This window comes from Berghia stephanieae, chromosome 1, assembly GCF_034508935.2.
Source record: "Berghia stephanieae isolate SIO BIC M18660-M18661 chromosome 1, UCSD_Bste_1.3, whole genome shotgun sequence".
In the NCBI taxonomy this organism is placed as follows: Eukaryota; Metazoa; Mollusca; class Gastropoda; order Nudibranchia; family Aeolidiidae; genus Berghia; species Berghia stephanieae.
Window position 1 is genome coordinate 135,691,231 of NC_088360.1, and position 12,500 is coordinate 135,703,730.

The 12,500-nt window shown below is 37.9% G+C and overlaps 1 protein-coding gene across 3 annotated transcripts in view; it reads right to left on the reverse strand.

Moving 5' to 3' along the window:
• Window positions 1-12,500, reverse strand: part of LOC144963281 (uncharacterized) — a 132,606-nt gene that overhangs the window by 100,314 nt on the left and 19,792 nt on the right. The window contains exon 1 of one of the 3 annotated variants that reach the window (XM_078897162.1): window positions 11,686-12,090. The exons of the other annotated variants lie outside the window; for them this stretch is intronic. The gene's annotated coding sequence lies outside the window, so the exon portion shown is untranslated. Of the gene's footprint in view, window positions 1-11,685; window positions 12,091-12,500 lie in introns of those variants that run through there. 3 annotated transcript variants of the gene reach the window in all.

Sequence of the window (12,500 nt, forward strand, 5' to 3'; positions counted from 1 at the left end):
GGCGGCCATCTTGGTTCTAAACAAAGAAAATCATTACTTTTTATTCTTCATGCTGGCTAGAACTTTTCATTCCCTTTTTTGATCAGGATGTGTAAAAGTCAAAACATGATCAAATTTATGTTTTTTTTTCTCTGGATACGCTTTTATGCTCGCCGGAGAAATATTTCATGCGGCGTCCGCCATTGCTCCGATAGTTTAGAGCCAGTGTTACTAAGTTACCATGCTTCATTAGGAAGGAAGTGACGTTACGACTGTTGAAGAGTATTACGTGGTGTAGTGGTAATGGCACGCCTTCGGATAGGAAGGTACTGAGGTTCAAGTGTAGCCATCGTAAAGTTATAGACAGTATGCGCTTGGATAAGAAGCTCATAATATTGCCATCCGGAAGTATAACGGACCAAAACACAAAACTTTGTGTATCCATGAACGTTAATAGTCGGGTTAATACAGTTCAGTGAGCATTACTCACAAACGTGGATGGCAAAAAACAATAACAAAGACCTGAGTGACGTCATCTTCGAACTATCTTTTGCCTAATACTGACCAAAAAATGGCGTCAAAATGCCAGTCTTTTGCCACAAATGAAAACAAATCGTGAGTTGTATTCAATATAGTTCAACCAATGAAATAACTTGTTTCCATGAGCTCTACTAACGACAATTCACTTGACGCTATAGATAATATGCAGATGACGTCACTCAGGCCTTTGTTATTGTTTTTGCCATCCGCGTTTGTGAGTTGTTCTCACTAAACTGTATTAACCTGACTATAAAATTTCATGGTTACACAGAGTTTGTGTGTTGGTCCGTTATACTTCTGGATGGCAATGTTGTGAACTCCTTGGCCAAGCGCATTCTATCTATAAAAAAAAAATGATGTCAAACTGCCAGTCCTTGAGGCTTCTAGTGTCAGGCTACGGTTCAAGTCCTGAGCGGCGCATAGTTGAGTCCTTGTAAAAAGGCCCTTTACTCACATTCTCTCGCCGAACCCAGGTGTAAAATGACTTCTAGGCCGTTAACAGGGTTGTCTCTGTCAGAAAAAAAAATTTGCAACACCGCCTAACTGGCGTCAGTCATGTCAGGTCGTAAGTGTAGCCGTTCTCTCGGGCCCCTTTGAGATCCGCTTTGAGCACGTTTGGTGGATACTACCCTTTAGATAGAATGAAGTTGACGTCACTCGGGTTTTTTGTTATTGTTATTGTTTTTTGTTGTTTTTTGTTGTTTTTTTGTTTTGTTTTGTTTTTTTTTTTTTTTGTTTTTTTTTTTTTGGGGGGGGGGGGAAGGGTTTGAGTTTTTTTGTTTGTTTGTTTGTTTGTTTTTTCAATTCATGTTTATGAGTAATTGTCACTTAACTGTGTTATCTAGACTATAAAAGTTCATGGTTACACAGTTTTGTGTGTTGGTCCGTTATACTTCAGGATGACAAAGTTGTGAGCTTCTTTGCCAAGCAAAAAATATCGATATAAAAATCATGATTTAAAAAAAAAATGGGGGGGGGGGGGGGGGGGTTGTATGGTTTGCTTTTTTTTTTTTTAGTATATTTGATATCATAGAAAGACAAAATTCTGACCCAAATGGAAAGGACGTTTTGTCAGCCTTCGGAAGACAAAAGACGTTTCAGGGTGGTTGGGGTGGGGGAGATTTCGTCAAAAAACATCTGATATCATTATTCATTTTTAATCACCGGTGTCGGTGGAGGGGAATAAACCCGATAAGCTATTCATACGTTTCCATGGCTTGCACTCACTCACACTCTGTGTGTGTGTGTGTGTGTGTGTGTGTGTGTATGTGTGTGTGTGTCCGTTAAACTTACATTAAAAAAATACATTCACACACATCCTTCTCTCTCTCTCTCTCTCTCTCTCTCTCTCTCTCTCTCTCTCTCTCTCTCTCTCTCTCTCTCTTTCAAATATATATCTACCTACCTATGTATGTATGTATCTATCTATCTATCTATCTATCTATATATCTATCTAATCTATCTTGTGATCTATAGACACATAGATCAATAGGTAGATACAGTATATATTTGCACACAAATACACACACACACACACACACACACAGACACACACACACGTACATACAAATTATCCACCCATTTCTATGTAATATATTCCCAAAGCCCTCCCCCTCTATCCATCACCCTGACCGTATATCTATCCCTCGTCCATCTGTGTCTGTCTCCCCGTGTGTTCTCGTTGCTCTGGGATAACGAGACACGACACTATCGGCCGCCCTGTTGTAATCTTACAAACCAGTCGATCATGCAAATATAATAATATGTAACTTGTAAACTCAATATGATAGTAACTCAGGTCTCTGTTATTGCTTTTTGCCATCCGCGTTTATGAATAATTCTCACTAAACTGTATTATCCAGACTAAAAACGTTCAAGTTAACAGATAGTTTTGTGTGTTGGTTCGTTATATTTCCGGATGACAATGTTGTGAGTTTCTTAGTCAAGCGCATACTATACATATGGGAGTGTCCCCGAATGATTGGTTTGTTTTGTTTTTGTTTTTGTTTTTTGTTTCTTTCTTTGCTGTTGTTGTATTTAAGGGTTTTACGGCGCTTGCGAGACATTTAGCTCATTTCAGCGCCAGTAAAAAGGCATAACATGAGATAGTGATATGATTCTAGAATTACAATTAAAATAACATGAGAAAAAGTAAGACAAAGGGGAATTGGTTCACATAGGAAACAGATGTAGATTCCAAGAGCACACCATCAGTGTATTTAGTTTGAGATCATCTAAAAGTCTCACACACACACCAGAACACATTCCCCTAACAATACACTTAAATATTTACATAATAAACAGAAAACACAACTAACAATACATAACAGAGAGATTACATACAAGGAAAAAAATATCATCTCTGCAAACTAATATTAAACATTTGACTGTTTCCCATTCCACTAAGGACTCCGGCAAGGACCAGGACAAAAAAACCCCAAGAAATCTCATTTCAAGACAAAGATTGAAAGCAACTCAAAGAACAGGTATAGGGGGGTAGAAGCCACAGCAACTGACATCTTGCCCACCATGGCAGGTCAAGGACACCACCCAGATCTCGGAATCGGGTTGGTTTAAAAAATCGGGTTGAAAGTCAAAAATTATGTATCACATCGCCATAAAAGGGTACCTACTATGTTGGAGTGACCATTGCCTTGCGCCAGAAATTAATCTTGAAATCAAAAGAAAAAAAAACTTGAGCTATTATATGGCGCAATATCCACAAAACGTGCTCAAAGCGCTTTACAAAGATTCATTGACCAACAGCAATACGTAACATGTCGTGAAACGAGACATGACGCCTGTTAGACTGTATTATTACAAAAAAAATTTTTACAGACAGAGACAATACTGTTAACGCCCGGTACTCATTTCACATCTGAGTCCGGTGAGAGAATATGAGCAAAGAGTCTTTTCCAAAAACTCAATTATGCGCCGCTCAGAGCCGGACTCGAACCCAGGACCTATCGATCCGAAAGCGAGTGTCATACCACACAAGAGATCACAAACCTGCACTCCTAACTACCGATAACAACAAGATATGAAGTGAGTAGAAAAGTGCCAGAAGACAATAGAGAATTAAAAAATTTTCGCGGCGGTGGTGGGGTTTGAACCTGCGACCTTATTGGTACGACAACTCCGCCTGGCAGGTGAGAGCGTGGCTCTACCGTGTGAGCTATCCACGAACACTAAAATATTCGTATCAAACCCAAGTCATATTTCTAGAGACCTCTCTCACCCACTTCTGGAGATCGCCGGCTCGTTCGCACACAACCATCGCGAAGTAATTTGACCAGCAGTTAAGCTTAATAGCCAATATTCTCAACACAAACATATAACATAGAAACGATTGAGACGTTGAGTATGCTCCGGTATATGGGGTGAATTTGTAATTCAGAAAAGTGAGTGGAGCAGGCACTTATGTAGGTAACAACAAGATATGAAGTGAGTAGAAACGTGCCAGAAGACAATAGAGAATAAAACTACCGACTGAAGAACCACGTGATGAAAATCAATTGATTTCGAAAGGTCAGGCAAAAGGTCAGCGTAACCAAAGAGCGGATCGTGTGATAAATACTCATCTAAATACATCTCGATATTTCAGGTAACTCCAATTCCGCAGGGGGTCCCGATAGCTCAGTTGGTAGAGCACTCGCTTAACACGCAAAGGGACCGAGATCGATCCCGACGGGTGCAGTTGAGATTAAAAAAAAAAATCTTCCTGTCTCCCCAGAAGTGGTGGGTAGCTGGGTGTGTTAGATCTGGCGGAAAGTACGTTGCGATAGACTAGCGTTCTATCCGAAGGGTAGCAAGTAATTGCTATTGTCCGATTCATGCTAATGAAACCGGGATAAACTCCGGCTCCACGTGTTAACTAGTGTACTTTCCAGAATTTGGCCAGAAAACTTGTCCTTCAAATATCGATCGATTTAAATGACACTCATCTTTGCAAACACTCTCAAACATGGGACTTTTCGAAGTTCCGAGTTTGAGAGATTTTGCCAAGATGAGGGTCATTTAAATCGATCGATATTTGAAGGACGAGTTTTTCTGGCCAAATTATTAAATTAAATAGGTGTTTTTTCTCTCCAAAGTACGACAGTTAACTGTTAAATTACCCGACGTATTAAATGTAATAGATATAATATTATGACAATCGTATTTCCAAACCAAAAACACAACAACAACAACAACAACAACAACAACAACAACAAACAACCGTTATGCAGTGACTCCCTGCTCATGCAATAGATAATAATTTCCATAATTGTTCCCGTAGTTCAATCAATAGATAGTTTGTCGCGCTAGAGAGCAAAGTTAATTAAATTGACCTCGCATTGAGTTACCAGAAATTATCAAGCTGAATCTAGATTGAGTATTTATCACACTATAAAATTGTTGTTTGTATCATAATGAATGTAATTTGAGTTTTTATATAGCGCAATATCCACTAAACGTGTTCAAAGCGCTTTGCAAGGGGTCCCTGGCCAACAGCAATACGTGACATTTATGTAGAACGAGACATGACGCCTGTTAGGCGATATTACAATTTTTTTTTCCAGATGGAGACAACACTGTTAAAGGCCAGGTACTCATTTTACACCTGTGTACGGTGAGAGAATGTGAATAAAGAGCCTTTTCCAATGACTCATCAATGCACCGATCCGGAATGAGTGTCATACCACGAGACCACGATGTAAAGATGTTACTATGGTTGGTAAGGGGAACGTTAATTTACTTCGGCGGAAGTTCCGGGTTTGAGGATTTATTAACAATCTATTGATAATGGAAGGACGAGTTTTCTGGCTAAAAGTTTAAATACGAGGGTTGTTTGGTTTTTTTTTTTTTTCTTTCACAGTACGGTAGTGTGGATTGTAGTCGAGAAATATGAAATATGAATAAGGAATTACATAAACAAATGATTGAATTTGCTTTGATAGATTTACATTTTGCCATTTGAAACTATGGTCCGGGGTATACACAAATCTCACAGTCGCAAGAAGTCAGAAAAGTTCATTAACCTTTGAACCCAGGTCAATGGCATTTAAATGGTTTGTTTACGATAGTTTTACCAATAAACAAGGAAATTAAGGGATGGCGTCTCAGGTTTAAACTATTTTGCACTTTTTGACAGTTATCCAAGTCATCGATATTTGAAATTTAAAAGAAGCTGACTGAATTTATCTAAATATGTTAGGATTTTGTTTTGTTGTTTTGTTGGGGGTTTTTTTTATTTTGAGGGGGGTTGTTTGTTGTTGTTGTTGTTGTTTCTTTTGGGGTTTTTGTTTTGTTGTTTGTTTTTTTTTTTGTTTTTTGGTTTTTTTTTTTGTTTTTTTTTTGGTGTTTGTTTTGTTTTGTTTTTGGGCGCAAAGGGCAAATCTATTTATTTATAAAGTCCGTCTATGTAATTACGCTCTGAAATTTATATCATATTTTCAAAGGTTGTCCAGAAAACTTTAAAATCATAAATTATAGCATTATAAAGCGTCATCTAGTGTGCAAAAACCAATCTAAGAATATATTATGTTGAGGAAATGATTATATTATTCCTATTCACGTCAAACCAGAGACTTCGTAATCTGTACATTTCTGTCTTATTTTCAGAGGGGATTCAAAGGCCTTCAACCCAAGTAACCCTAACTACTATGACATTAACATATTGATGCTATGCGTTTAGTTAAATACTCACAACATTCGTGCCAATACACCAAACTATGTGTAACCTTGAACGTTTATAGTTAGATTGATATAAATTAGTGAGAAATAATTACCAAAATGGCAGTCTAAAAAAAATAATAACAAAAAGCTGAGTGACGTCAATTTCGTTCCTTCAATAAAGTTGACACTGACAGAAGCTAAAATTTCACAGTTCTGTTCATTTTGATTTTCAAATGAATTCCTGGCGCAATGCTAATTGACATCCCATCCCGACTTTGTACCGTTTGATGAGATGGGTCACAGTTTGACTTTAAACTCATAATGAATCCTTGGAAAAGGCTCTTTACTCACATTCTCTCACCGTACTCGGGTGTAAAATGAGTACCTGGCCATTAACAGCGTTGTATCTGTCCTTTAAAAAAATGGTAATATCGCTTAACAGGAATCATGACTTGCCCTACATGTTAAGTGTTGTCGTTGGCTAGGGACCCCGTGTAAAGCGCTTTGAGCACGTTCAGTGGATATTGCCCTATATAAATGCTCTAGTTGTTTTTAATACCATTTTGAGACGGCTGATCACAATCAATATATATATATATATATATATATATATATATATATATATATATTATATATGTGTGTGTGTGTGTGTGTGTGTATGTGTGTGTTCGATGTGTTACAATTTCGGGAGCCTGTGGCTACACACATAGCGTAATTTTTTTTTTCCCTCGTCAAGCATCCACTTTAAATAACACGAACAATGCACGATTATCGATTGGGCAGAAAGCTAATCAGAAAAGAGGATTTTCGTCCATCGAATTTCGGCTTGTCGATTTGATGATGACGGCTTGCACAACAACACTCCCGTCAAACGAATAAACACCTCATTTTCATTATAGCCAGAATACTCGTACTTCAATATATTGTAATATCGATATAAATTAATATAACCCCCAAAATGTAAAACAAAAAAAAATTAGTACCAAATACTTTTTCAGATTTTATTTTAGTATCGAGTTTATGACATAATCTGAACGAGCTCTGAAGTGAGTTGGGGGGGGGGGGGGTAATATTATGTCAATATATCTATATATGCAGTAAAACTTTTCTTATCCAAATGAAAGTTGGCTGTTTTGTCAGTTAACTGACAACACACAAAACTACACAGGGGTCATGGTGGCATCTCTACGACGATTACAACTTGAGGTCAAGGACGATTACGGCAATGAGTAATAGACATCGTTATTTCATAAGACGATATATGTTTTTACTTGCTAAGCAATCAAATTAAATCTATTTCTGGCGTATCTACCAGGAAAAAAAAACCAGATAAACACACGTATTACAATTTTGGCCAGAAAAATCATCCTTCAAATCTATAACGATTAAACTGACCCTCATTTTATTCAAAACCGCGCCAACCTTGGACTTGATGGAAGACTTCCGTTAAATCCCAGGTTTGCGATTTTTTTCCAAGAGGAGGGTCACTTTAATCGAGCGACGTTTAAACGACGATTCGTTTGGCCATAATTTTTTATTCGTGTTTTTTTCCAAAGCACCGCAGACGTGTGAATCATGAACGTCTATATAATAATAGATTAGAATGTTATGAACAAAGAAATAAGCTGAGTTTAACATTTCACAATAGGTCAATCCATCTTGTAAACATGAAATTAGCACACGTGAGATCAAACCTGGGTAATTATTGATTAACCAATCAATTAATCTTATAACCAGTTAATCACCGTACTCTGGAGGGAAAAAAACCAAAAAAAAAAACACATATTTGAAAATTTGGCCAGAAAACTCGACCTTCGAATATGGATTGTTTTAAACGACCCTCACCTTGGCAAACCCTCTCAAAGCTAGGACCTCAACGAGATCCTTCTTAAAATTCCAAGTTTAAGAGTTTTTCGCCAAGGTAAGAGATATAAATCGATCGATATTTGAAGGATGAGTTTTTTCCGGCCAAAATTTTTAGATACCGTTTTCCCGGAGTACGGTATTTAACTGGTTAATTGGACGATCAGTTTGGAGTGAAAAGTAATTAGCGTGAAAATACGTGACGAAATCAAGAATCATCCAACATGGTAACACTACCTAACTCAACAAACGAGAGCTACCTAACTAAATTAAACAGATACAAAACACCTTTTGTTCATTTCTGCCTGAAAAAAAAAAACGTTCTATATTGATAGATTAAGATTACTCCGGGGGTCTCGATAGCTCAGTTGGTAAAGCACTCGCTGTACGCGCAAAAGGAGCAAGATCCATCCCGGGTGAAGTCCAAGATTATTTTCTTTTTCTGATCACCCTGTTCATCCAGCCCAGTTGTGTGTGATTGGGTAGCTGGGTCTATTATATATTGGCGAGAATTATTTTGCGATAGACTCGTGTCCTATTCAAGAATCATCGAACATCGAGAAAAAAAAACATGTAAGCATTAATATAGTGCAATGTCCACTAAACGTGTTCAATTCGCTTTACAATGGATCACCAAGCCAACAGCAGCATTAATCATATGTAGGACAACGCATGACGTATGTTAGGCGATAATACAATGTTATCGGACAAAGACAACGCTGTTGACGACTAGGTATCCATTTTACACCTGAGTACGGTGAGAGAATGTGAGTAAAAGAGTATTTTCCAAAAACTCAACTAAACTATGCGCCGCTCAGATCAGGATTCGAACCCTGACCTTCCGATACCATGGTGAGTGCCATGCTAGACCACACAGCTGCACGAATTAAAGTTTTTTTTTTTTTGTTTGTTTGTTTTGTTGTTTTTTTTTTTTTGTTTTGTTTTTTTTTTTGGGGGGGTGGTGTTTTTTTGGCAATGATCGAGAAAAGATGTTTTCATAGAATGCGGCAATGAGACGTACAGACATGCAAGCATACAGACATACAAACATACAGACACACAGATTCCTAATTCAAGGTATTCGATAATTAGGGATAGAGATTAAACCAATTAAATTTAACACACGGTGAATTCAGCAGGGCTATGACGCGTGGTCTCCTGGTTAAACAATCGCCTTCGGATCGAAAGATTCAGGGTTCGAATACCAAACCTGAGCGGCGCAAAGTTGAGTGTTTTGTTTTTTTTTAATTCTCTTTACTCTCATTCTCTTAATCCAGGTGCAAAATGGGTACCTAAAAGAGCTGTTAACAGCTTTGTCCTTATCCGAAAAACAATTGTAATATTATCGCCTAACGAGTGTCACGTCTTACATGTTGCTGTTGGCTTGAGACCCCATGTAAAGATCTCGGAGCACGTTTAGTGGATATTGCGCTATATAAATTACTCGTTTGAGTAATTGAGTAAAAACATTGTAGAGCGTCGGTCTGGTGAGTGAAAGATCCAAGTTCGAGTCATTCCAACCCCCCCCCCCCCCCCACAAATCTATCTCAGCAGTAAATGGGATCTGGGTCTAATTTAGGTCTTGTGGAGAGTACTTTAAAATATACTATTTTGCTATTCAAAAGACGAGCAAATTTTAATTTTTTATTTTTGATGAATTTTACACCTGAATGCGGTGAGAGGATGTGAGTTAAAAGCCTTTTTCCTAGGACTCATCATTACGTCGCTCGAGATGCGAATCCAGAACCTTCCGATCCGAAGGCGAGTGTCACACCACTAGACCACATAGCCGTAACCAACAGTGATTAAGTAACTAGGTCTGTGAGAACAGGCTGAAAGTACTTTGCCTCACAAAAAGTGGCGAAGAAACTGTTCATTTTGGTTCTATAAAACTGTGATAGATCCTAGCCTTATAGAAGGAACGAAGATTGCCTTTACTCAGCGCTTTGTTATTGTTTTTTAAAGCTATATTGGTGATTAGTTCTCACTCAATTATATCAATCAGACTATAAACGTTCAATGTTACAAAGATAGTTCTGTGTGGCGGTACGTTATAATCCAGCTGACGGGTGATTTGAGTATATTACCTAAACGCCTAGCATCAGTAGGCCGGCTTATGTCACTAAAGGCCTACGTTTTTTTTGCCCACCCACTATAATATACACATACATTGTTACTTTAAAAGTGTTTCCATAACAATGCGACAAGGTGGTTAACCTGTGCCGTGCTCTAGGAAAAAAAAATCGTATTTGGCCAGAACACTCGTCCTTCACGTATCAATCATTTTAAATGACCCTCATCTTGGAAAAAAAAACCCCGTCTGGGACATGAAGGAATACCTCTCGAGGTCTCAGGTTTGAGAGTTTTAGCCAAAATTAGGGTCATTTAAATCGACCGATATTTGAAGGACGTGTTTTGTGATTTGTGGCCAAATTTTTTAAAATACAAATTTTTCCCGAGTACGGCAGCTAAGTTAACTGGCTAAGAGTTACGCCCGTCTTTATCAAGGGCCTCTTTACCACACATAGGCATTTTATATCAATGGCCGTATTGCCGTACTCTGGAAAAACCCTTATCATTTGAAAATTTGGCCAGAAAACTCGTCCTTCAAATATCGATCGATTTAAATAACCCTCATCTTGACAAAAAACTCTCAAACCAGGGAGGGACTTCGCGAAGTCATTTAGTATAACATTGTTTTAAATTTTATTGACGATAATTTGAGACCAGCGACTAAGGCTCTAAAAATAGTCATTATTATTATTATTATTATTATTATTATTATTATTATTATTATTATTATTATTATTATTATTATTATTACTCGTATTATCATTATAACGATTAAAAAATAATAATGATTTAATAATGATGATGATGATGATGATGATGACGACGACGACGATGATAATCATGATGATGCTAATGACGACGACGACGATGATGATGATGATGATTTAAAAAATAATAATGATTTGATAAGGATGATGATGATGATGACGACGACGACGACGACGACGATGACGATGATGATGATGATGATGATGATGATGATGATGATGATGATGATGATGATGATGATGATGATGATGATGAAGATGAAGAGGTGGTGGTGGTGAAATAAAAATTCCTATCAAAATGGAATTGAACGTTCTCCAACAACGTAATGGAAACCTTAATAAACATGATGGTGTCTAATTTCTTTTTTTAATAATTGCCCTACGCAAATCAAATTTAACCTTTTCAAGACTAAATCTAATCGCTTCCAAATCGTCTATTCTATTTATCATCTATCCGGCTAAAATTGCAACACTTGTCGTTTTCACCAAGACAGCAGGAACAGCCATTCGGCCATGACTTCAATTCTTACGCACTCTGAAAAAAACACACGTATTTCTTCTAATTTCTAAAAAAAATCGATCAATTATAGATTTAATGACCCTAATCTTGGCAACAACAAAAAAAACATCTCAAAACTGGGAGTTCACGAGGTTTTGATAAAGACGATAAGTACCGATGCCACATTGAAACAAATTCGAACCCTGTCTGATAAGGGTTAATTTATAGATGACAATGCACAGAATATATAATTGGTATTGAACAACATTGAAAAAAGAAAAATTAATAATTATGACGTCATCATACCTGGTAATTTGACGAAACAAGGGAGAGAAGAACGATGAACTAAATAACATCACATAGTTTGTTTTTTTCCTGTGCGTGATCCGTCAATAGAATGAGTGTATTGTTATCAATATAATTCTTGTAGTTGTAATCGTAATAGTGATAATAGTAGTCGTAGTAGTAGTAGAATTAGTAGTATTCGTAATCGTAGTAGTACGAGTTGTAGAACAGTAGTAAGATTGAAAACATAAACAAATTATATCCCCTTACCACGCCAAACGAGATGGTGATAATTTAAATTTGACTCGGAATGCAAGCGTCTACCGTGAGTACATAGATATGCGCGTGCGGCGAGGGGTCAGGCCCGTTTAGCTGGCGTGAGCGAGGGGGGAAGGAAAGACGACGACGACGCCGACGAAGACGAGGAGGAGGAGAAGGAGGAGGACGACCCGACACAGGGGGTGATGCATGGCCGTGAGTGGTGTGGGGTGGGGTGGGGTGAGGTGAGGCACTGGTGGTCGATGCTGATCACGTGGAATTTCAGAGTAGATATATGTCGTCGTAGGAATTTTAAATGATTTTGGGGAATCAACGGGGATCCCGGAGAAAATCTCCAGTTCATAATTACGTCAGCTTTATGGTGGGTGGTGCTGGTGGTTGGGTTTGGCATGAATGAATGAATGAATGAATGAATGAATGAATGAATGAATGAATGAATGAATGAATTGTGCGGCTATAATGTGATATTGTGGTATGACAACACTCGCTTTCGGATCGGCAGGTCCTGGGTTCGAGCCTCGTTCGGTGCATAGTTGAGTCCTTGGAAAAGACTCTTT